This window comes from Eurosta solidaginis, chromosome 2, assembly GCF_040869045.1.
Source record: "Eurosta solidaginis isolate ZX-2024a chromosome 2, ASM4086904v1, whole genome shotgun sequence".
Classification (NCBI taxonomy): Eukaryota; Metazoa; Arthropoda; class Insecta; order Diptera; family Tephritidae; genus Eurosta; species Eurosta solidaginis.
The window spans coordinates 229,911,458-229,936,219 of record NC_090320.1 but is presented as its reverse complement, the minus strand read 5'-3'; the positions used below and the strand labels follow the sequence as shown (position 1 = coordinate 229,936,219).

Sequence of the window (24,762 nt, the reverse complement as noted above, 5' to 3'; positions counted from 1 at the left end):
CGGTATAAGAGCCAAGTGCAGTAGTCATCAGTCGTCTGTTTTTTGTATTGAGTTTCAAAGATTCATATACACGTACATACTGTTGTTGTTGTAGCGATTAGGTTACTCCCCGAAAGCTTTGGGGAGTGTTATCGATGTGATGGTCCTTTGTCGGATACAGATCCGATACGCTCCGGTAACACAGCACCTTTAAGGTGCTGGCCCGACCATCTCGGGAACGATTTATATGGCCACATTGAACCTTCAGGCCATCCCTCCCTCCCCACCCCCAAGTTCCATGAGGAGCTTGGGGTCGCCAGAGCCTCGTCTGTTAGTGAAAGGGGATTCCCCGCTCGAAGGTGAGGTTGACAATTGGGTTGGAGAAGCTATATATTGCGCTACACAACCCCTTGAATCCCACACGTACATACTCGTATTGCATTTTAAAAATTCAAAAAAAATTTATCGGCCTTTTCACTTTACTTAGGCTACAAACCATTTATTGTCAACAAAAAAAAAAATTACACAAAATCATTAGCAAATAAAATGATTAATTTGTAGAACTTAATAATAATTTTAAAGTCACAAGCTAGCACATGTGTCTTAAAATATTTCAAAAATTATATTATTTGCTTGCAAATTTCAGAATTTCATGTATGCACATATATATATATATATGACGTCATTATTAATTACGCGCGTGGTAAAAGAAGCAAAAAGGCGAGTATTCATATTTAGTGGAACACATCACACAGAGTATTGGGTATAATATGTAAGTTTGTAAAAGAAAAATTTTGTATTTTAAATAAAAGCAGGAATTTTCAATGAAAATAAATATTTGTTGTATGGAAAGCATTTTGTTTATTTTATTTCAGGACGGAAGGCGGGCTAGCAAATATCATAATCGTATGGGCATCTGTGCGTACTTGAAAAGTAATTAAAGTATATTGAAAGAGAAAATGTGCATAATGCAAATTTATTTTGCCTTTCTATTTTGTATACATATGTACAAAACTGTAAACTATGTTTCAAAAATAGCCGCACAATATTAATGTACGTCGTAAAGCAGTATTTCGAGGCTGGTGAATTAGGAAAAGTTCATACTACTTGATTAGTGCATACAATGCAGAGGCTAAAGGGCCCATTACTGATACGTAGCATAGACTTGACTTGACTTGGCGTAAACTTGACAACTTAGCCACGATTATACTCCACTTAGCGCATACAATCTGGCATCTTAATCAATAAATATCAATTTGTATGACAAAATGTCAAAATGAAATGGAAACAAACAAATGGCATCTCAAAATGTAAACGTCACTTAGAACTTACATAGAAAATCAAAATTCAACAGACTTCTAAGTCAAGTTAAGTGTTGCTAAGTTTTGAGTAATCAGTAACATGCAATGTTCATTTAACAGAACTGTAAGTGACAGTTCTCAAGTCAAGTCAAGTCTGTGCCAAGTATCAGTAATTGGCCCTTAAAGCAAGTGAGAGTAGCGGGGGTTACCGATTATTTTGTACTTACCTGAGAGCTTTAAGGCTCCATTACTGATACTTAGCATAGACTTGACTTGGCTTGCGAACTGTCACTTACAGTTCTGTTAAATGAACATTGCATGTTACTGATTACTCAAAACTTAACTTGACTTAGAAGTCTGTTGAATTTTGATTTTCTATGTAAGTTCTAAGAGACGTTTACATTTTGAGATGCCATTTGTTTGATACCATTTCATTTTGTCATACAAATTGACATTTATTTAAAAATAAATTTCAACGCTGATTATGATGCCAGATTTTATGCGCCAAGTGGAGTATAATCGTGGCTACGTTGCCAAGTTTACGCCAAGTCAAGTCAAGTCTATGCTAAGTATCAGTAATGGGGGCTTTAGTGACATATCTACAAACATTCATTTTATAAGCTGATAGCGGAGTTATGATTTCCATTTCAGACGCTGACGAACTGTCAGCTCTTATACTCAAATTTTGTCCAGTTATGACAGTATCCTTACATTTAATTTTCAATAAATCACTTTCCTCGGATACTTTTATTAATGACTGGAGGGTAATAATAATTATACCTCTCTTTAAAAATGGTAGCATAAGTGATCTGCGTAATTACAAACAAATTTAGGCTCGGTTTTTCAATACAAGTTCAACTCAGTTTGTCAGTTAAACTACGCTTAAACTTATTCCGCAGTTTTTCAGTCTACTTTAAATGAAGTTTAAGCTGAGCTAAACCGGCCGATTTGGCAGGGTTAAACTCTAGTTAACCTAGCAGTTACTTGCGTTCGTTGGCAATGACGTCGACTATACCCAAAAAGCTCTTAGGCTTGAGTACCATTAGAGCCCATGTTGATATCTAGGCATACTTCTAAAATCTCAAGAGTTGTTTTGAAACCGTGGCTCAACTCGAGAATGATTGCGTACTCAGCAAAAAAGGCAATTTTTTATAAAGCAAAAAATGATCTTACTTAAGTTGAAAAAATCTAATCAACAACTTGTGATTCTCTAACTGGACTCAAATGTAAGATTCCATACCACAAAATTTTTACGCAAATAAAATAAAATATATATAATTTAAAAAATAAAAAAAATGTGAGGCGCGACAGCCTGCGAAGAGATTTTAGGCCGAGTTTCTCTTCCAATTTGCGTCGCGCTCCTTTTAGTTTTTCCTACAAATTGGCGGGACGGGACCTACTTGTTTTATGCCGACTCCGAACGGCATCTGCAAGGCAGCTGAGTTTTCACTGAGAGCTTTTAATGGCAAAAATACACTCTGAGTGTTTGCCAAACACTGCCGTGGGACGATCCCGCTGAGAATAATTTTCTACTAATTGAAAAACCTTGTTTCTAAAATTTTGATGTTGCTTTGCCAGGGCGTGAACCCGGGATCTTCAGTGTGCTAGGCGGAGCACGCTCCATCACACCACGGCGAGCGCCTATATAATTTATTTTTGATTAATTACGCTTCATTACTGCTATCAACCAGGTCTTTTTATCTCACAATAAACAGCTATTGGTTTTGGTGGTGCCTTGGAGATTTTATTCAACTCCACCTCAGCCCGATATGAAATGTAGGATATCACCTGGAGAAATATGTTGAATATTCATTTGAGAACTGTATAGTTCTCAAAATCTCTCGAAATTAGGATAATAATTATAACATATGAATGACGTTGGAAATAACTCGAAAACTTTTAATTTACAAAATTTTCCAAAGGTTGGATAATAATTTGAGAATGAAGTTGGATATCAAAGCGAGAATTATCTGGAGAATTTTTTTCCGTCTTTGTTGGGTAAACAAAATCCAGCTGTTGCCTTATCTACAAATTATCTAGATAATAAAAAACCAATGTTGTCACACAAAAAAGCATACCCCAAAGGCGGCCTTAAGCTGTGACTGAAAAACTGCTCAGTCGTTTAACTGGAGTTTAAATTTGACTAGAATTTAAGCAAATTTAGTTTAAGCTTAGCTTAACCCAGTTTTTGAAAGTATTGGCAAAGATAAAGTCTATTGTTCTATGAAATGTTTCATTAGCACAAATCAGCATGGATATGTGTCAGAATGTTCGACAATCTTCAATTTAGTGGTATTTAGATATTTAACTGTCTTGCGCTGGGTCGCAAATTGATAGAGTATCTCGCAAGATTCGGGTAAGTAAGTTAACTTGTCTAGGCTTCCATTCATCACTTCTGAAACTTATGACTTCGGTTGATGGCGCTGTATTTAACAATATAATTGCGTCATCAGGTGTACCTAAGGGGAGCTTTTGTGCCTCCAGCTAATCGCTTTATAAATGACATTGGCAAATGGCGCGAATTTTTATTCCAAAATTTCGGCTGCTGCGCTTCCTTTTCTATATTCTGGTATCATTTTAGTAAAGAATCAGCTTTACTAATAATTCAGCGTGGTTTCTTCAAAACAAGATTAACTTTGATCTTATTTTATGCCGGTCAATTTTTGAAGATTTATAGTATTGTGACAAATATTAGTATCACTAAGTGATACTCACATCACTTACCATTTATTAAATAAAGGCACAAAAACAATAAAGCAAGCTGCCACTCTTGGTACGTAAACAAATCAGTCATTATTTAAACACATATGTACATACAAGGCAACAAAGAGATACTCGCAAAAACATGTAATCATCAGCCGAAATAGTACTCACATATATACACGCATATGGCTATGCGAGAGACTTTAAACTACAAATATACATGTACATATATGGCTGGTAACAAAGCATGAAGTTCGCGAAGTTACTATACCTTAGGAGAAATGGGTTGACGAGGCAACAGAGAGTATAAAAGCAGCACAAGCTGAGTAGTCAGTAAGCAGTTTGTTTTAAACACGCAATAGTTGTGAAGTAAGAGTTATTTTGAAGTACTTTCAAACTAGTCTCATAAAGACAATTTTGCGTTATTGAATACTGGAGTTATTTATTTAACAGTTTAGCGATTCGGACGTTAGCAGAGGGTTTGGAATAGGCGGAATTTCCCTAAATTCGTTACAGTATTATGCAAAGCACTGACACTGACAACATAATAGTGCAAATAAAACAAGTTTATTCACTGTTACAGCCCGAAGGTTCGCTAGTCATCCTAGCATTTTCAAGGACGGAATTTTAATTATATTTTGAACTTTAAAACTAAGTTAGGGTCGGTACCACTCATGTTGGGTATCATTTTCATGCTTTGAAAATGCTAGGATGACTAGCGAAACTTCGAGCTCTAACAGTGAATAAACTTTTTTCATTTGCACTGACAACGTAATAGGTCAAGTAGCCTTGCATAATATCACAAAACGATCAACTTAGTTAACTGAAACCTGGTTAAAATTTGGAATAAAAAATCGTTTTTAGGCTGGTTCGGTGAGGATTTCTATGAAATCAAAGAAACATAAGTAAATATATGGTTATCGGCTTTTCCCTGAAATGGTCATAACGTCTAAACGTTTGCCAATTCAGTCAAAATAAGAAAGTTTATAAAGTCAATTGACCTTATGACAATTTCAATTTGTACTAAAGCCAAGGTAAATTTTAAACACGATTTTAAATCTTACACCAATTGTTCAGTTAAATTTTAAATTTAACCGAATCAAACTAAAAGAACGCAGTTAAAAATTATGACATTTGAAATTTAGTACAAAGAAGTGTCAAAAATTGTTGAAATCGTTGAATAGTATACAATTTATGCTCGGTTAACGGGTGTGAAAATGCTTCCCAAGAATGTAACGGAACTAGAATCAGAATATCAATCTACAAACTTGCTTAGTGTTAGTCGGAATCGGAAGCAAATCGAAGCGGTTCGGTTCAGTGGTTCGAGCCACTCAGGCAAAATTTGAACCGGTTCGCGGCTACCTCTGAACCGCCGAACCGGTTCGGTTCAAGTGGTTCAAACGTTTAATACTAAGTTTTGATAGTATACAAAATTTGACATTCGTCACTTGGGATCTGTGTGCAAAAACCTACTAAGCATACAAATAAAATACAGTTCTTGTCATCAAATCCATGTATATATTTATTTATAAAACTTATCAAAACGGTTTGTTGATTATTATAAAAAATGTAAGGAACGAAAATGGTAGAATGCATGACTATGCCTACAGGGAGTATTTACAACGCATATGTATATTCTGCACATAAGAAAGTAGTCGTATTTTTAAGCGAAGAACTATTCAATAAGCTGCTTTCAATATACATATAAAACATACCTACTGTCTAAGCTTTAGTGATTCGGCGGGCGAATCGGTTTTTATAGTTAGATTCTTTTATTTTTTTCCAGAGAGGTCGCTATATGCCTCTTACACCTTGTATGCATTCATTGGGGCACTGGGGGCTCAAAGGTGTTGGCTGCGGGATGAGCCACCTTGTTTTGCTTTGAAAAACCCCCCTTTGGGATAAAAAATTTAAACTATGCCTTTAGAATATTTGATTAACCAGTTGCGAATTGCAAGCACACTCAATGGCTAATGAAACAAACGAACGAAAAATGTTCATAGTTTAAGTCACTTAAACACCTACTCAAGTTTAGATGCGAGATTATTACACAAACTAAAACATATTCATGAAAATGTAAATGTATTCTTTGCTTTTCTTAGGCATTAAGCTTATAAACATCGATATACGGTTATGTAAAAAAAAAAATTGTCTCCCTTTAAAACGGTATTATTCCCAAATTGTGTTTATTTATTAGTTTTTAATAATTCCAATTTAAAATATCTTTCTAACTATAACACAAACTATAACTATATATACCTTTCAAAGCTTACACAAATCTCGCAACAATTAATCAAATTTTCATCACTTTTCCAGACTTATTAAAATCTTTCAAAAAATTTCTGAGTGTGCAGTTTTGTAGCTCATCTAACTGTAGCGTAATAATGTTCAAGTTTCAAGACGTTGCTGGCATTTTTTTCAATACACTGTATGAACAAAATTCGTTTTTATATGGAAGATATGGGCAACACCCTCGGGCGAAAAAATTAAAAAAAATTAACGCCAATTCTCATCTACTTGAAATTTACTACAATTGAATTTGAAGCTCATTGAACATCACTGAACATTCAGAAATTTTCTAAAAACTGTTAATAAAAAGTTTCGAAAATTGATAAACATTTTATCAATTTAACTTTAAAATGTTTAGAATTATACATATGTAAGTTCTGACTATGTTATAAATGAAAAATGAAAAAGCTCTTTCATATACAAAGTTGTTATGCACGGGGTTTGAACTCATTTTGTAAATTTATTTATTTTTTCACAAGCTTTTGACCACAGGCACACACAGTAGACGCTATTACTATCAAAAGTGACAACTCACGGCGTTGCCATCGCGAAAAAACGTTTGCAATTTTATCTTAGAGTTGTATTTTCAAGCAAAGTGTTGAATTAAATAAGTTAAGTGATTTTTGTTGAAACTTTATTTTGAACCGAACCATTTTTTTTTTTTATGGTGGTTTTCGGTTCGGTTTTTGGAGTTAAGAAAAACAAGTAAGGAAGGCTAAGTTCGGGTGTAACCGAACATTACATACTCAGTTGAGAGCTATGGAGACAAAGTAAGGGAAATCACCATGTTGTAAAAGGAACCTAGGGTAACCCTGGAATGTGTTTGTATGACATGTGTATCAAATGGAAGGTATTAAAGAGTATTTTAAGAGGAAGTGGGCCATAGATCTATAGATGGACGCCATTTAGGGATATCGCCATAAAGGTGGACCAGGCCTGACTCGAGAATTTGTTTGTACGATATGGGTATCAAATGTTGTTGTTGTAGCGATAAGGTTGCTCCCCGAAGGCTTTGGGCAGTGTTATCGGTGTGATGGTCCTTTGCCGGATACAAATCCGGTACGCTCCGGTACCATAGCACCCTTAAGGTGCTAGCCCGACCATCTCGGGAACGGGCTGGATATCAAATGAAATGTGTTAATGATAATTTTAAAAGGCAGTGGGCCTAAGTTCTATAGGTGGACGTCTTTTCGAGATATCGCCATAAAGGTGGACCAGGGGTGACTCTAGAATTTATTTTGTACGATATGGGTATCAAATAAAAGGTACTAATGAGTATTTTAAAAGAGCGTGGGCCTAAGTTCTATAGATTTACGCCTTTTCGAGATATCGCCATAAAGATGGACCAGGGGTGACTCTAGAATTTGTTTGTACGATATGAGTATCAAATGAAAGGTGTTAATGAGTATTTTAAGAGGGCGTGGGCCTTAGTTCTATATGTGGACGCCTTTTCGAGATATCGCCATAAACGTGGACCAGGGGTGACTCTAGAATTTGTTTGTACTATATGGGTATCAAATGAAAGGTGTTAATGAGTATTTTAAAAGGGAGTGGGCCTAAGTTCTATAGGTGGACGCATTTCGGAATATCGTTATAAAAGTGGACCTGGGTTGGCTCTAGAATTCGTTTGTACAATATGGGTGTCAAACGAAAAGTGTAATAAGTGTTTTAAAAGGGAGTGGGCCTTTGTTCTATGGGTGGACGCCTTTTCGGGATATCGCCATAAACGTGGACCAGGGATGACTCTAGAATGCGTTTGTACAATATGGGTAATGAAAGGTGCTAATGAGTATTTTAAAAGGGTGTGGGCCTTAGTCCTATAGGTGGACGCCTTTCGAGATATCGCCATAAAGGTGGACCAGGGGTGACACTAGAATTTGTTTGTACGATATGGGTATCAAATGAAAGGTGTTAATAAGTATTTTAAAAGGGCGTGGGTCTTAGTTCTATAGGTGGACGCCTTTTCGAGATATTTCCATAAAGGTAGACCAGGGGTGACTCTAGAATTTGTTTGTACGATATGGGTATCAAATGAAAGGTGTTAATAAGTATTTTAAAAGGGCGTGGGTCTTAGTTCTATAGGTGGACGCCTTTTCGAGATATTTCCATAAAGGTAGACCAGGGGTGACTCTAGCATTTGTTTGTACGATATGGGTATCAAATGAAAGGTGCTAATGAGTATTTTAAAAAGGTGTGGGCCTCAGTTCTATAGGTGGACGCCTTTTCGAGATATCGCCATAAAGGTGGACCAGGGGTGACACTAGAATTTGTTTGTACGATATGGGTATCAAATGAAAGGTGTTAATAAGTATTTTAAAAGGGCGTGGGTCTTAGTTCTATAGGTGGACGCCTTTTCGAGATATTTCCATAAAGGTAGACCAGGGGTGACTCTAGAATTTGTTTGTACGATATGGGTATCAAATGAAAGGTGCTAATGAGTATTTTAAAATGGTGTGGGCCTTAGTTCTATAGGTGGACGCCTTTTCGAGATATTTCCATAAAGGTAGACCAGGGGTGACTCTAGAAATTGTTTGTACGATATGGGTATCAAATGAAAGGTGCTAATGAGTATTTTAAAAAGGTGTGGGCCTTAGTTCTATAGGTGGACGCCTTTTCGAGATATCGCCATAAAGGGGGACCAGGGGTGACACTAGAATTTGTTTGTATGATATGGGTATCAAATGAAAGGTGTTAATAAGTATTTTAAAAGGGCGTGGGTCTTAGTTCTATAGGTGGACGCCTTTTCGAGATATTTCCATAAAGGTAGACCAGGTGTGACTCTAGAATGTGTTTGTACGATATGGGTATCAAATTAAAGCTATTAATGAGGGGTTTAAAAGGGAGTGGCCCTTAGTTGTATATGTGAAGGCGTTTTCGAGATATATACCAAAATGTGGACCAGGGTGATCCAAAACATCATCTGTCGGGTACCCCTAATTTAGTTATATATGTAATACCACGTACAGTATTCCTTCCAAGATTCCAAGGGCTTTTGATTTCGCCCTGCAAAACTTTTCCATTTTCTTCTACTTAATATGGCAGGTGTCACACCCATTTTACCAAGTTTTTTTCTAAAGTTATATTTTGCGTCAATAGACCAATACAATTACCATGTTTCATTCCTTTTTTCGTATTTGGTATATAATTATGGCATTTTTTTTCATTTTTCGTAATTTTCGATATCGAAAAAGTGGGCGTGGTCATAGTCGGATTTCGGCCATTTTTTACACCAATACAAAGTGAGTTCAGATAAGTACGTGAACTGAGTTTAGTAAAGATATATCGATTTTTGCTCAAGTTATCGTGTTAACGGCCGAGCGGAAGGACAGACGGTCGACTGTGTATAAAAACTGGGCGTGGCTTCAACCGATTTCGCCCTTTTTCACAGAAAACAGTTACCGTCCTAGGAGATAAGCCTCTACCAAATTTAACAAGGATTGGTTAATTTTTGTTCGACTTATGGCATTAAAAGCATCCTAGACAAATTAAATGAAAAAGGGCGGAGCCACGCCTATTTTGAAATTTTCTTTTATTTTTGTATTTTGTTGCACCATATCATTACTGGAGTTGAATGTTGGTATAATTTACTTATATGCTGTAAAGATATTAACTTTTCTTTTAAAATTTGAATTAAAAAAATTTTTTTTTTAAAGTGGGCGTGGTCGTTCTCCGATTTTGCTAATTTTTATTAAGCAGGCATAAAGTAATAAGAGTAACGTTCCTGCCAAATTTCATCATGATATCTTCAACGACTGCCAAATTACAGCTTGCAAAACTTCTAAATTACCTTCATTTGAAAGTGGGCGGTGCCACGCCCATTGTCCAAAATTTTACTAGTTTTCTATTCTGCGTCATAAGCTCAACTCACCTACCAAGTTTCATCAATTTACTCGTCTTTGGTAATGAATTATCGCACTTTTTCGATTTTTCGAAATTTTCGATATCGAAAAAGTGGGCGTGGTTATTGTCCGATTACGTTCATTTTAAATAGCGATCTGAGATGAGTGCCCAGGAACCTACAAAATTTACTCAAGTTATCGTGTTAAGGGCAGACGGACGGACGGATGGACATGGCTCAATCGAATTTTTTTTCGATACTGATGATTTTGATATATGGAAGTCTATATCTATCTCGATTCCTTTATACCTGTACAACCAACCGTTATGCAATCAAAGTTAATATACTCTGTGAGCTCTGCTCAACTGAGTATAAAAACGGTTCTGTTAGTGGTTCGGTTCAAGGCCCCAAATAGCGGGTGGTTCGGTTCATGAACCGGTTCGGCTCGAACCGGTTTGCAACCCAGATTTTTAGAGCGTAAGGGAATCCTAATATTTGAAGGAACTTAAAATAAGTAATAACAAAAACAACTGTATAAAGCAATATGAGAATGTCTCGCTAATAACATACTGTAACGTATTTAGTGCAATTACTCTTATTTGCAACCTTCTGCTAAGTTCGAATCACTAAACTTTTGAATAAATAACTCAAATATTTAATAATGCAAGATGGCACGCTTGGAACGCTTAAATCAAACTGATTGTAGCGCCTCTACTGTTGCTGTCTTTTATACTCTTTGATTTCCTCGTTGCATTTTCTAGGCGCTTCTATTATAGAATCTACTAGTTGGTTATCTGCTATAATTATAACTACAGATGTACGTGTATAGTTCTCATATGCGCGTGTGTTTGTGAGCGACACTTCCGCAATTATAATTACATATCTCAGATAAGATATCTGCATGTGTTTGTGCGTTGCTTCTCCGCTGCGTGTAGGTACATATGTGTAGGCATAATGATTGAATTATTGATGTGCATACAGTCACTGCTTAGCATCGGCTTAGAAATGGCAATACCCCTTAGTGTTGCTAATATTCGTGACAATACAGATAATAATATTATCAGTTTCGAAAATGATTTTATTTCGACCAGATCCGTCCAGCTGTCAGTGCGCCGCTAAAGTTTTTGATGATAACTGCTTTGAGAACCAAAACCATGCTGTTCGATATGTAACTCTAGCACGTTGCGCACAATTACAAGGCATCATGTTCAAAAAAAAAAAAACATCACTTACTAACATAAACGCTACATCCAAAAAAAGGAGTATCTACTTTGTTCTGCAAAAATCTCAATGCCAAAACTTGTAATTCAAATAATTTTCATTCAAATAGCAAAAAATTCTATCTGGTTCTTTAGTTGTACTAAACTATGTTTAGAAGAAAAAACAACGAGATCTGTCATAGCACACTGGGTTGCTTCATATTACTAAGAATTTATACTACAGCTGTCAAATCGGTTTTTCTGTTCCCCTGCAAAACTGGGATTACGCCGATACAGGGTATCGAAACTATAGATTTGGTCCACTAGTATATAAGGCATACAAAATCCTTAAAAAATGTCATACGTGGACTTGATATGTATCAGCACATACGATTCTGATCAACGCCCTAGATTGATGAGGAGTGTGATGACTAGTACCTAGGACCTACCTAATTATTTTATAGCTTTTAGAATTATCATTACTTCATGTAAGCATTGTTTTCAATAAAACCGTTTAATTTACAATTTTTTTTTTCAAATGTTTAGTCTTTATTTATTTGTGTATTATTTCTCATTCTATTTAGTATATATATATATAATAAAACCGTTTAATTTATAATAAAACCGTTTAATTTACAATTTCTTTTTTCAAATTTTTAGTCTTTATTTATTTGTGTATTATTTCTCATTCTATTTAGTTCATTTAGACTCATTATAACCAGGACTCTTTCCTGACAATGTGCTACAATCTAAGTCCTCAATACATGATCCTTCCAAAGACTTTACGCTATTCTGCGCCACGTATGCTTGTATCTCCTCAAACTCCAAAATATTTTGATGTCACTTCTACCATACTGTATGTAATATTTGTTCCAAATCGGACATCATAGGTCGATTTCTATTCATGTATGTATTATGTGTTCCAAATATGAACCAAATCGGGTCACAAATACGATTTTTTAAAATATTTCCATCCGTGCTCCACCTATCGGAGTTTTTTTTTTCTTATTATTGCATTGTCATCGGGTTCTGAACTTTATTCCAAGCTTCAACCTTGTGGCTTATCGGGAAGTTACTTAAATTTCAATTACAAAATTCGTGCCGGCCAGCCAGCAGTCAAGTGAAGCTAAAAAAAACCGTTTAAAAATATGAGTCTTATGCCAATTACACACAGAGGCTTAATGAAATAATTAGTCAAATTTTCTACATCAAAGCCCTAATTGAACTCAATATCCCATACAAAATACAAATTCTTAATTATCTCATTATTGCGAAAATACTTCGGCCGCGACTCACTTGGATCTCCCGAGGATTTATCCAAAGTTGAGATCGATATCATTCGGAGCTTTATCATTGCTACCCAATGATTCTCTAAGTCGCCGTTATTTTTGGTGTATGTGGTATCACAACGGACCTTCGTGTTGCCAAGTGAGCTATCCTTATCAGGGCAGCTACCACCTAACTTAACCTAACCTATTATTGCTTTATTGAATGTCTTGCTTGGTGCTTCGAATTTTATTGTCAATGTGACAAATGACAATCAAAAATTTATTATTTTCAATAATTTACGAAAAATAGAAAAATAAGAAAAAAATTAAAATTTAATTATCTTTGTATTTGCTGCAAAAGATAATATGGCTTTTTCGAAAATAGGCACATATTTGGTTAGGTGCAACATCTATGGATAGTTCCGCATGCATTTTATTTTGATTGTATTTGTGGTTAAGAAGGAAACGGCTGCTTTCCATTTTAACTATTCTTATAAAAACGAAATATTTTTTTGGGGCTGCTGACAGATGTTCGCCTAATAAGCAAAAGGGCTTGTATGAAAAGAGAAATTTAATTATTTCATTAAAATAATTGTGACTCGATAAAGTTTCTTTGTGAAAACGGTATTACATACTTTTTCATGCATTTAGCATACATACATACCTGCTGTTTGCATACAATTACTTTCCAATTGGGCAGTTTTAAATGTGTTTTGAAAGTTTTTACTTTAATTGTTTTTCCAACTATAAATATTTAATATAACATGAATATATCTTTCACATTGTTTTTATATCGCGGTGAAACAATAATCTGACAATATCTTTGTTGCCTCGAAAATTAAGTCTACCTGAAAAGCAAATCATATTTTTTTGTATGTATGTATGAACGTTTTGATCAGTAAAATAATATATACTTTTTATATGCAACGTGAATATTAAATTACGAATCTTAATATTTCAACATTCATATAGACATATGTTTATTATTTTAAATGAATTATAATTTGAAATTATAAATTTGAATATATTTTAAGTATTAATAAATAATAAATCAATTAAAGTGGTTATGTGTATGTGTGTGTATTTTCATATGTCCGTGTGTGGTATATGTCATTGTCACATTTAAGTAAGTAATTGTTATAAGTCGTAAATATGTTGATTATAATGCTATTATCAATAATTTCTTGTCATAACGCTTAAGGGTACTTTACGGTTTTATTTTATGACAGTTTTTCAACGCAATTTTCAATTAAGTGCGTGGTTTTTGTTGAATTGTTTCCTTTGTTAAATAATGCATAATTCATTAAATAATGCACTTAAAAGTTAAACATATAATAAGTTATCAAATTTAATTGAGTGAAAATTATGAAATACTTTGCTATTTTTTTTTATACTCAGTTGAGCAGAGTTCACAGAGTATATTAAGTTTGATTGGATAACGGTTGGTTGTACATATATAAAGGAATCGAGATAGATATAGACTTCCATATTTCAAAATAATCAGGATCGAAAAAAAATTTGATAGAGCCATGTCCGTCCGTCCGCCCATTAACACGATAACTTGAGTAAATTTTGAGGTATCTTGATGAAATTTGGTATGTAGGTTCCTGAGCACTCATCTCAGATCGCTATTTAAAATGAACGATATCGGACTATAACCACGCCCACTTTTTCGATATCGAAAATTTCGAAAAATTGAAAAAGTGCGATAATTCATTTCCAAATACGGATTAAGCGATGAAACTTGGTGGGTGAGTTGAACATATGACGCAGAATAGAAAACTAGTAAAATTTTTGACAATGGGAGTGGCTCCGCCCACTTTTAAAAGAAGGTAATTTAGAAGTTTTGCAAGCGGAAATGATGAAATTTGGCAGGAGCGTTACTCTTATTACTATATGTATGCTTAATAAAAATTAGAAAAGTCGGAGAACGACACGCCCACTTTTTAAAAAAAAAATTTTTTAAAGTCAATTTTTGAAAGAAAAGTTAATATCTTTACAGTATATAAGTAAATTATGTTAACATTCAACTCCAGTAATGATATGGTGCAACCAAAATACAAAAATAAAAGGAATTTTCAAAATGGGAGTGGCTCCGCCCGTTTTCATTTAATTTGTCTAAGATACTTTTAATGCCATAAGTCGAACAAACATTTACCAATCTTGTGAAATTTGGTAGAGGCTTAGATTCTAGGACTATAACTGTTTTCTGTTAAGAAGGGCGAAATCGGTTTGAAGCCACGCCCAGTTTTTATACACAGTCGACCGTCTGTCATTCCGCTCGGCCTTTAACACGATAACTTTAGCAAAAATCGAAATATCTTTACTAAACTCAGTTCACGTACTTATCTGAACTCACTTTGTATTGGTGTAAAAATTGCCGAAATCCGACTATGACCACACTTTTTCGATATCGAAAATTACGAAAAATGAAAAAAATGCCATAAAGGGGTGAAACAAGATAATGAAAGGGGTGAAAAGGGATGAAACATAGTAATTATATTGGACTATTGACGCAAAATATAACTTCAGAAAAAACTTTGTAAAATGGGTGTGACACTTACCATATTAAGTAGAAGAAAATGAAAAAGTTTTGCACTGCGAAATCAAAAACCCTTGGAATCTTGGAAGGAATACTGTTCGTGGTATTACATATATAAATAAATTAGCGGTACCCGACAGATGATGTTCTGGATCACCCTCGTCTACATTTTGGTCGATATCTCGAAAACGCGTCCACCTATAGAACAAAGGCCCACGCCCTTTTAAAATACTTATTAACACCTTTCATTTGATAGCCATATTCTAGAGTCACCCCTGTCCACGCTTATAGCGATATCCCGAAAAGGGGTCCACCCATAAAAATAAGGCCCACTCCCTTTGAAAATACTTATTAACACCTTTCGTTTGATACCCATATTGTACAAACGCATTCTAGAGTCCACCCTGGTCCACCTTTATAGCGATATTCCGAAAAGGCGTCCACCTATAGAACTAAGGACCACTCCCTTTTAAAATACTCATTAACACCTTTCATTTGATACCCATATTGTAAAAACAAATTCTAGAGTCAACCCTGGTCCACCTTTATGGCGATATCCCTAAATGGCGTCCATCTATAGAACTATGGCCCACTCCCTCTTAAAATACTCTTTAATACCTTCCATTTGATACACATGTCATACAAACACATTCCAGGGTTACCCTAGGTTCTTTTGACTACATGGTGATTTTCCCTTATTTTGTCTCCACAGCTCTCAACTGAGTATGTAATGTTCGGTTACACCCGAACTAAGCCTTCTTTACTTGTTTGTAATTGAAAAGCGGCATTTGGACGCCTACGTAGAAAGTTTCAAGGGATGCGCCCTTTTTAGCTAGTTCATCGCCTTTTTCTTTTCCATCTATTCCCATGTGACCTGGGACCCAATTAAATGTATGCTTTTCCCTGTCCCATTCTTTCCAGGGATTTTAGATACTCTGCTATGCGAGATTATTGCCTTAATTGCTGCTTGGCTATCAATATAAAAGTTAACACAGCTGCAGCTCAAGCTACTCTCAGTGCTACTACTATCCAGCTCATTTAAGACTCGCCAATTTTTTGTATACCAATACTAGCAGACCCGGCAGACGTTGTTCTGCCCTAAATTTGGCCTATCTGCATACCTTTTAATAAGCTTTTTCCGTCGAACTCTGCCCTCCCCCACCCCTCTTCACTTTTTCATGATCCTTTATTTACTCCTCCCTCCGTCTTTTTCGCTTCATGTATCTCCATATTCGTCTCATTCTATTTCTTTCTCAGTCTCCTTCTCTCTTTTCTCTTCTCTCACGTTCTTCTCATTCTTCTTCATCCCTTATTGCCTGTCCCAGAGAGTGGTATGTATTTTGTTCCCGTTCCAGTCCCAGTCCCACTCCGAGTCTCAGTCCCAGTCCTAGTCCTAATCCCTGTCCCATTCCGTCTCTGGTCTACTTCCCGGAAAAAAGGATCGTAAATACTAATATAGGCAAATTTATATACCAAATTTGGGTATTATTAATTCATGTCTCTATTTCGGCTTCGCATGCATATTTATCAGTTTTGCCAGGTTGATGCGACTAAATCGAATATCACAATGAAAATTACTTTAGAGCTCTCAGCATCAGCTTTCATTTCATATCCATATTATATAAACACATTCTAGGGGTACCCGGGTCGACCGGCGCATCTCTTCAAACACCGGTGACCAACTAACACACATTTTAGCCTTTCTTTTTAAATATATATCTTTTTATTTTTCACACTTCACTATAATATTAAAACGAAATGCAGATATTCGTTGCTTTTGAAATTCGGCTTAAAAATTGCACATAGAACAACTAAAGACTCTCCTGAATTAAAAAAAATGTCTTAGTACTTCTAAATCTCGGGCCCCCCTCAGAAACCCCCAGTCCGGGGGTGATCCCCCATTCCCATATTTTTTATTGATAAGCACGTTGTTTAATTAAACACCAACCAATTACACGGAAGTATATCCGCACCACCTGAAAATATGAGTACCGGTGCGTATACGTAACATTTTATTATTACGTATAAACATACATATAAACAAAATTGGAATAAAATAATATTGCGACTATACACTGAGATATAAGCTATCCTATATTTCAAGTTAGATCAAACTACACACGGGGTGCAAAACAAATTCAAATTCGGTTCAGTAGTTTAGGAGTCCAACAACCAATGTGACACGTGAACTAATATGTAAAATTCTTCTGTCACGGTTTTTGAGGCTTAACTCGTCCGAAACGGCTGAACCGATTCTCAGGAAATTTTGTGAGCATATTCGGTAGGTCTGAGAACCGGCCTACCTTTTTTTTGCCTAGGGTCTTGAGATCAAAACGTGGACCCGGGTACCCCTAGAATGTGTGTATACAATATGGATATCAAATGAAAGCTGTTGATGAGTGCTATAGTACAGGATAATTTTCATACAACTGGAAGGCTAGGGTCTCGAGATATAGCCCAAAACGTGGAACCGGGTACTCCTAGAATGTGTGTATACAATATGGATATCAAATGAAAACTGTTGATGAGTGCTATAGCGCAGGATAATTTTCATACAACTGGGAGGCTAGGGTCTCGAGATATAGACCAAAACGTGGAAAAGGGTAGCCTAGAATGTGTTTATACAATATGGATATCAAATGAAAGCTGTTGCTGGGTGCTATAGTACAGGATAATTTTCATACAACTGGGAGGCTAGGGTCTCGAGATATAGCCCAAAACGTGGACCCGGATACACCTAGAATGTGTTTTTACATTATGGGTATCAAATTGAAGCTGTTGATGTATGCTTTAGTACAGAGTAAGTTTTACACCGCTGGGTGACTACGGTCTCAAGATATAGGCCAAAACATGGACCCGGATACCCCTAGAATATGTGTGTAATATGGATATCAAATGAAAGTTGTTGATCAGAGCTTTAAAGTAATTTTCATTGTGATATTCGATTTAGTCGCATCAACCTGGCAAAACTGATAAATATGCATGCTAAGTAAAAAAAAACATGAATTGATAATACCCACATACCTATTTACATACGTCCTATTCGATTTGCCTGAAATTTCGTATATAAATTTGCTTATATTAGTATTTACGATGCTTTTTTCCGAGAAGTATACCAGAGACGGACTGGGACTGGGATTAGGACTAGGACTGGGACTGAGACTCGGAATGCGACTGGATCCAAATACGTACCACCCTTTGGGACTGGCAATAAAAGATGAAGAAGAAGGAGAAACACTTGAGAGAAGAGAAAAGAGAGAAGGAGACTGAGAAAGAGATAGAATGAGACGAAGATGGAGATGAAGCGAAAAAGACGGAGGGAGGAGTGGATAAAAAGATTAGGAAAAAGTGTAGAGGGGTAGGGCAGAGCTAGACGGAAAAAGCTTATTAAAATGTATGCAGATAGGCCAAATTTAGGGCAGAACAACGTCTTCCGGGTCTGCTAGTTTTTATATATAAAGATTTCATCTTTTGCAGAGTTAGAAGGAGTACGAACGTTTCATAGTCCCGAAAAAATACTGAAATTATAAACATAGAGATACTTAGTTAGTTGCGAAATGGTCACAAGTAAGAGCGGGACTGTCTTCGGCTGTGTCGAAAACGTTACACCTTTCATGAATGTAGCTGAGCTGCTTTACATATCTAGTAAAATTTATCGCACGTTTATTTACGCTAACGATATCAACCAGCATACCAGCAGCATACCTTATTAGCTCGGAGAACGAGAGAGTGGCCTTGCTTGGAGCCTCGATTTGTTTCCAATAGCTCAGAGGTGCCTCTTTAGCAAAGCCTATCATTTTTCTCAACGTTATTCTAATCTAATTACCTTCACCTCTCCTTTAACTTCTCCCTCTTGTTCTTCCGCTACTTGTACAATGTTGACATAGTCCCTATACTACATGCCAAAAAAAAGCTATTCTATTAAAAATGGTATAAGATATCATGATGTACCTACATTCAAGCAGATCCGATAATGGGTGGCGGGTGGGGGAACACTAAATCAATCAGACTGTATGACGATTGATATTATGTCATCCCTCTTTGTTGCGAGGTCGTAACGAATGTTGAAATATTTGATATAAAAGTTTCATTTTATGGTAAATTTACTTTGCCCATTGCTTTTCTGAAAGTGCATTCAATAAGTGAATTAAGGGATATTGCAAACGTCTAGATACACATATACATACCTATATCACAAAAATATATAAATACTCGGCGCGATTTACCGCAGACGAGATTTCGCTCGAGCATCTCTTAAAATTTAGCGTCGTACTTCTTTATAATTTTTCCTACATGTTTACTTTCAACTGCGAACGGCAGCTGCAAGACAGATGAATTTGCACTGAGCAGCTTTTCATGGCAGAAATACTAAATTTTGTTGTTGCTCTGTCCGGAACTTGAATCCAGGGCCTTCGGTGTGATAGGCGTAGTACGCTACCACCAAATCACGTCATCTGCCACACCACAGGGGCCAAAAATATATTAATTAGCATGTGAAAAACCAACACAATCACCTACTTGAATAGTTGTGAGTGCTCAATATACGGTGAAACCAGCAACACATACGCAAAATCAATTCCTTAGCCTAATAAAGGAAGGGAAGTTGATTTGCGACTCACACAATAACACTTTTTGCCGCTACAACAATGAATTTGCTAAAATATTTCGTAAATGGGTGCAATAGTTTTAATTTTAAGTATCTACCATGATTAGAAAATTTAAAACTTTGTTTCATAACAGTTATATAGCAGGGATGGGCGTTATCAACAAATTTGAATAACCATTGACGAAAAAATAAAAAATAAATTTTTATTCATTATTCAAGAAAACATGAGTGATGAATAACATGGTATTTTTTATTCAAGCATTTCTTGAATAATGAATAACATGTTCTCGTTATTCAAAATATTCTAATTGATGATAACCGCCCATTCTTATTTTTGCAAATTTTGAATAAAGAGTTGAGTTATTATTCATTATTTACAAAATATGGAATAACAATAAAATTTTAGTTTTTATCAGTTATTCAAAAATAAAAAAATAAACCATCGAGATGCCCTGAAAATATACCCATATGCGTGACCAGTTCGCGTGTAGTTCTGAAGCTTCTTAGGGTAATATTGAGATGATTTTGGGGAGTATTCGCGGGGTTTTTTGGGGGCCGTTTGGGGGTAATTTCTGGGTCACTCTGGGGATCCTCCCGAGGTCTATTGAGTCCATTCCACGGGCTCCCTCGCGATCCTCCAAGGGTTTTGGGGTAATTTCGGGATGGCTTTTGCGACTCCCTCGGATCTTTTTGAGGTCATTTTAGCATGGTTTAGGGGAGTACCTCAGCGTCCTCCCGGGGTCATTCCGTGACCTTTTTGGGACTCCCCCGAGTTCATTTGGGGGTCATTCCGGGATGATTTTGGGGACTCTCTCGGGGTCTTCCGGGGTCATTCGTGGGTCATTTCGGTATAGTTTTGGCGACTCTCTCGGGGTCCTCCCGTGGTCATTTGGGGGTCATTCCCGGCTCTTTTTGGGGACTCCCTCGGGGTCATTTGGGGGTCATTTCGAGGGAGTCCCTAAAACCATCCACAAATGACCCCAGGAGGACCCCGAGGGAGTCCCCAAAACCATCCTGAAATTACCCCAAAACCCTTGGAGGGTCGCGAGGGAGCCCCTGGAATGGACCCCAATAGACCTCGAGAGGATCCCCAGGGTGACCCAGAAATTACCCCCAAACGGCCCCCCAAAAAACCCGCGAATACTCCCCAAAATCATCTCAATATTACCCTAAGAAGCTTCAGAACTACACGCGAACTGGTTACGCATATGGGTAAATTTTCAGGTCATCTCGATGGTTTATTTTTTTATTTTTGAATAACTGAATAAAAGCTAAAATTTACTGTTATTCCATATTTTGTAAATAATGAATAATAACTCAACTCTTTATTCAAAATTTGCAAAAATAAGAATGGGCGGTTATCATCAATTATAATATTTTGAATAACGAGAAAATGTTATTCATTATTCAAGAAATGCTTGAATAAAAGATAACTTTTTATTCATCAATAAGAAAATTTAAAATGGTGAATAATTTTTTATTTTTTATTTTGATTTGTTTCATTTCAAAATGACTCAACCCTGTTATATAGTAGGTATTGATAAAATTGAAAAAAAAATTCACTTACCTTTTTTAATTTCCACTTAACTTATTTGTGGCGCAATTTAAATTGTTGCCTCGTTTTTTTTTCTTTGTTAATTTCTGTTGTTACTGTATTTAGTTGTAGGTTAATATATTTGTGCATATATGACATAAGCCGTTATTTATACACTGAAACAAATATGAAATCCACTCTAATACAGCTTTCGATACTTTTTTACATATAATTTTTTTTTTTAATTTTCGCTGCTATGCTTTCCCACGTTTTTATTTTGTATAGCGAAACAATAGCGAAACACTAATTCATTTGCTTAACAAAAACAAAGAGCTTAAGCAGAACAAAGCGGATTATGATTTTGCCTTAGACGTCGTATACCGTAACCAAAAGGCAAAGGGTAAACATGAAGTACTGTGATTATAAAGCACAGCGATGTGCACTGGTGAATTAAGCACTGAAAATAACACAAATTTATGTACAACAAATCTCACAAGCGCATCAATGTTTGTTATTTTTCAATTATCCTTGCAGCACATTGTTGTTGCGCTGTTGGATTAGTCGGTATTTACAAAAGTGCTTACCAATTTTTTATTGTTCTTATAGCATTGCTTTGTTGTTTGTTTTAGTCTACGTGGTTGTTGTTGTTGTTCATATAATCGCCGCTGTTTGCTTTCTTAAAATTTTTTATTTTTTTATATTATTCAGTAAACGCTTGTGTTGTCGATTAACGGTAAAAAAATTCTTAGTAGTGTAATATAATGCGCGCCACAGGGGTATTCACTATTCCCCTTTACTTTTGTGTTTGTTTACCACAGAAATTCTCAGTTGGATAGATTGATTGCTCATCTAATTCGCTTACACATCAATGCGTTTTCACACTAGTTTCCTTTTTATTTTGCACTCTCGTGCTCATTTTATTTTCTTTGCATTTCATTTTTATGATTTGCGCTTTTTAAATATTTTAATTTTTTTCGCTTCTTTTTTTTTTTTTTTTGTAATTAATAAAAATTTTTCATCATACCCATATGTTTTATTGTTGATTTACTTTTCTTTGTTGTTGCTGTTGGAATTTCATCAAAAGTCAAACATTTTTCTTTAAGTGAGATCAGAGAAAAAAATAGCACAAAAAATTAGTACAGGAAGCATTAAATAAATTGGCAGCAAGCTGTTGAAAAGTCATATGTTTTTAATATAAATACTACTAAGTACATATTTATACATATGTATGTATGGTCATATATAAATATGTATGTATGATTATATTCGTTGGTATTTTGAGTAATGGAAGCAATGATACAAATTTTTTTATTGTTGTTTACATAATTCACTTTAATTGCTGTTCATACTAAAGTGATTTTCGGGAAAATACAAACATATACACACACAAATATATGCATGTACAAATTTCTTTTATTTGCACAACTTTTTACAATCACTTTCGACAAAATAATTTCAATGGCATGTCTCTGGTGCTTCGAGGCAGCTTAAGCGCCGAACATACTGCCATAGTAATATAGCATCATCAACCACAAGGCGAACAGATTACCTGATTCCCTATCTGCCCTTCGAGGGCGATCTTAAGGCCACAATAGCGGTGGGCGGTTGGCGCAAGGGTGCTCAAATGGCGGACGAGGCGATAAATGTGTACACAGATGGTTCCAACGTAGTGGAAGGAGTAGGGTCTGCGGTATACTGTGCTGATCCGGAAATAAACAAATCCTAAAGGCCGCCGGATTACTGTAGCATTTTCCAAGCGGAAATAGTAGCCGTAACCAAAGCAGTAGAAACCTAGGAAGAAGAAAATAGAACAAGCTGCAATCGTGTTAACTTTTATATTGACAGTCAAGCAGCAATTAAGGCAATAATCTCGCATACCACAGCATCTAAATGCGTGTTAGAGTGTAAGCAGTCCCTGGAGAGTATCGGGACAGGGAGAAGCATACCTCTATATTGGGTCCCAGTGTATATGGGAATAGTTGGGAATGAAAAAGCGGACGAACTAGGGCGCATCCCTTGAAGCTTGCTCCGTAGACTTCTGCTTCTATCATTAGAAAGGTAGGACTGTAGACTCATGACGGGTATTCTTACTGGACACTGTCTTCTGGCGTCACATGCCTTTAAATTAGGCTTGGTCAGTGATAGCAGATGTAGGAAGTGCGTGCTGGAGGAGGAAACGATCGAGCACATTCTGTGCTCTTGCCCTACGCTTCCCAGGCTAAGACGCCAGCTATTAGGAGTGATACAGCTGTCAGATCTAGAAGCAGCAAGTGGCTTAAATCCTAGGAAGCTTCTAGTATTTGCCAAGAGGACGGAGTTATTTTATAACATAGGTCCTGGTTTTTGATAGGGTTTTTCAGTTTGGTCATTAAGATAAACTTCTGGTAACACTACAGACTTATTCAGTCTATGTGAGGTCCTCATGAACCGGCCAGTTCAACCTAACCTGACCTCTCTGGTGCTTACTTTCCGTTTTTTTACAAATATTTTATTTTATTTCTTACTAGCAGATCCGGCAGATGTTTCTCTGCCTTCTCTGTCTATCCGCAAAACTTTTAAGTCGTTTTTACCTCTTAATCTCGCATACCCTCTCTCCCCTTTTTCCTTATCTTGCTACTCACTCTTCCGTGCGCCTTTTTTGTGTCTCTTTTTCCCTCCGCGTATTTTTCCTTCACTTCTTTTCCGCTCCATCTATCCATATCTCTTTTTTTCGTCTAAGTCTATCACTCTTTCCATCTTTTCTCTTCTCTCTAGTTCTTCTTGTTCTTCTCCATCCCTTTTTCCCAGTCCCAGTCCCACCCCAATTCCAAGTCCCAGTCCCAGTTTTAGTCCCAGTGTTAGTACCACTCCTAGTCGCAGTCCCAGTTCTAGTGCCAGTTCCAGTCGGTCCCTGCTCCATTTCCCGAACTAAGGCAAAGGGCTACCTATGTATATGCCCAATTTCAGGTAAATACACCCAAGAGCAGAATTTGTTCGAAAAGATCGGTCACTGGTCCTCCTCCAGGAAAAAAAAGGATCGTAAATACTAATCTAGACAAAGAGCTACCTATATACCAAATTTCAGCCAATTTAACCGTGATAAGAGTTTGTTCGAATAGATCGGTCCCTGGTCCACTTCCCGGAAAGAAACTTCACAGAGACGCTATCCTATCTTTCATTGGATCAAACTGCACACCGCGTGCAAATTTGATTGAAATCAGTTGAATAGCCTAGGAGTCCATCGCGTACAAACAACTTTACACGAAATTTATATGTATTAAGATTACAACTGGGAAACAATTATTTTGGTATTCTCAAACGCGTTTTGTTCCGTTTTTTAATACGAGCGGAAAAATTTTAAATTATATCACTTCTTAGCATGTACGAAATGGAGAAATTACTCCCTCTTTATTTCACTTCCCCTCTCATATCCACACACAGTCCCACTCTTGCATCCACATCCACCTTCTTCATCCCACACCAATACATTTACATATCATGATCGAACACCATACTGGATATCG

General features: G+C 36.3%; 1 protein-coding gene across 14 annotated transcripts in view; it reads right to left on the bottom strand.

Annotated features, from left to right (window-relative positions):
* The window catches only part of LOC137240664 (serine-rich adhesin for platelets), an 827,553-nt gene that overhangs the window by 790,595 nt on the left and 12,196 nt on the right, over nucleotides 1-24,762 (bottom strand). For 8 of the 14 annotated variants that reach the window (XM_067767223.1, XM_067767216.1, XM_067767213.1 and 5 more), the window contains one exon: nucleotides 21,293-22,355. The gene's annotated coding sequence lies outside the window, so the exon portion shown is untranslated. Of the gene's footprint in view, nucleotides 1-21,292; nucleotides 22,428-24,762 lie in introns of all 14 variants that reach the window. The other 6 variants (XM_067767221.1, XM_067767225.1, XM_067767226.1 and 3 more) reach the window with 3 other exon arrangements.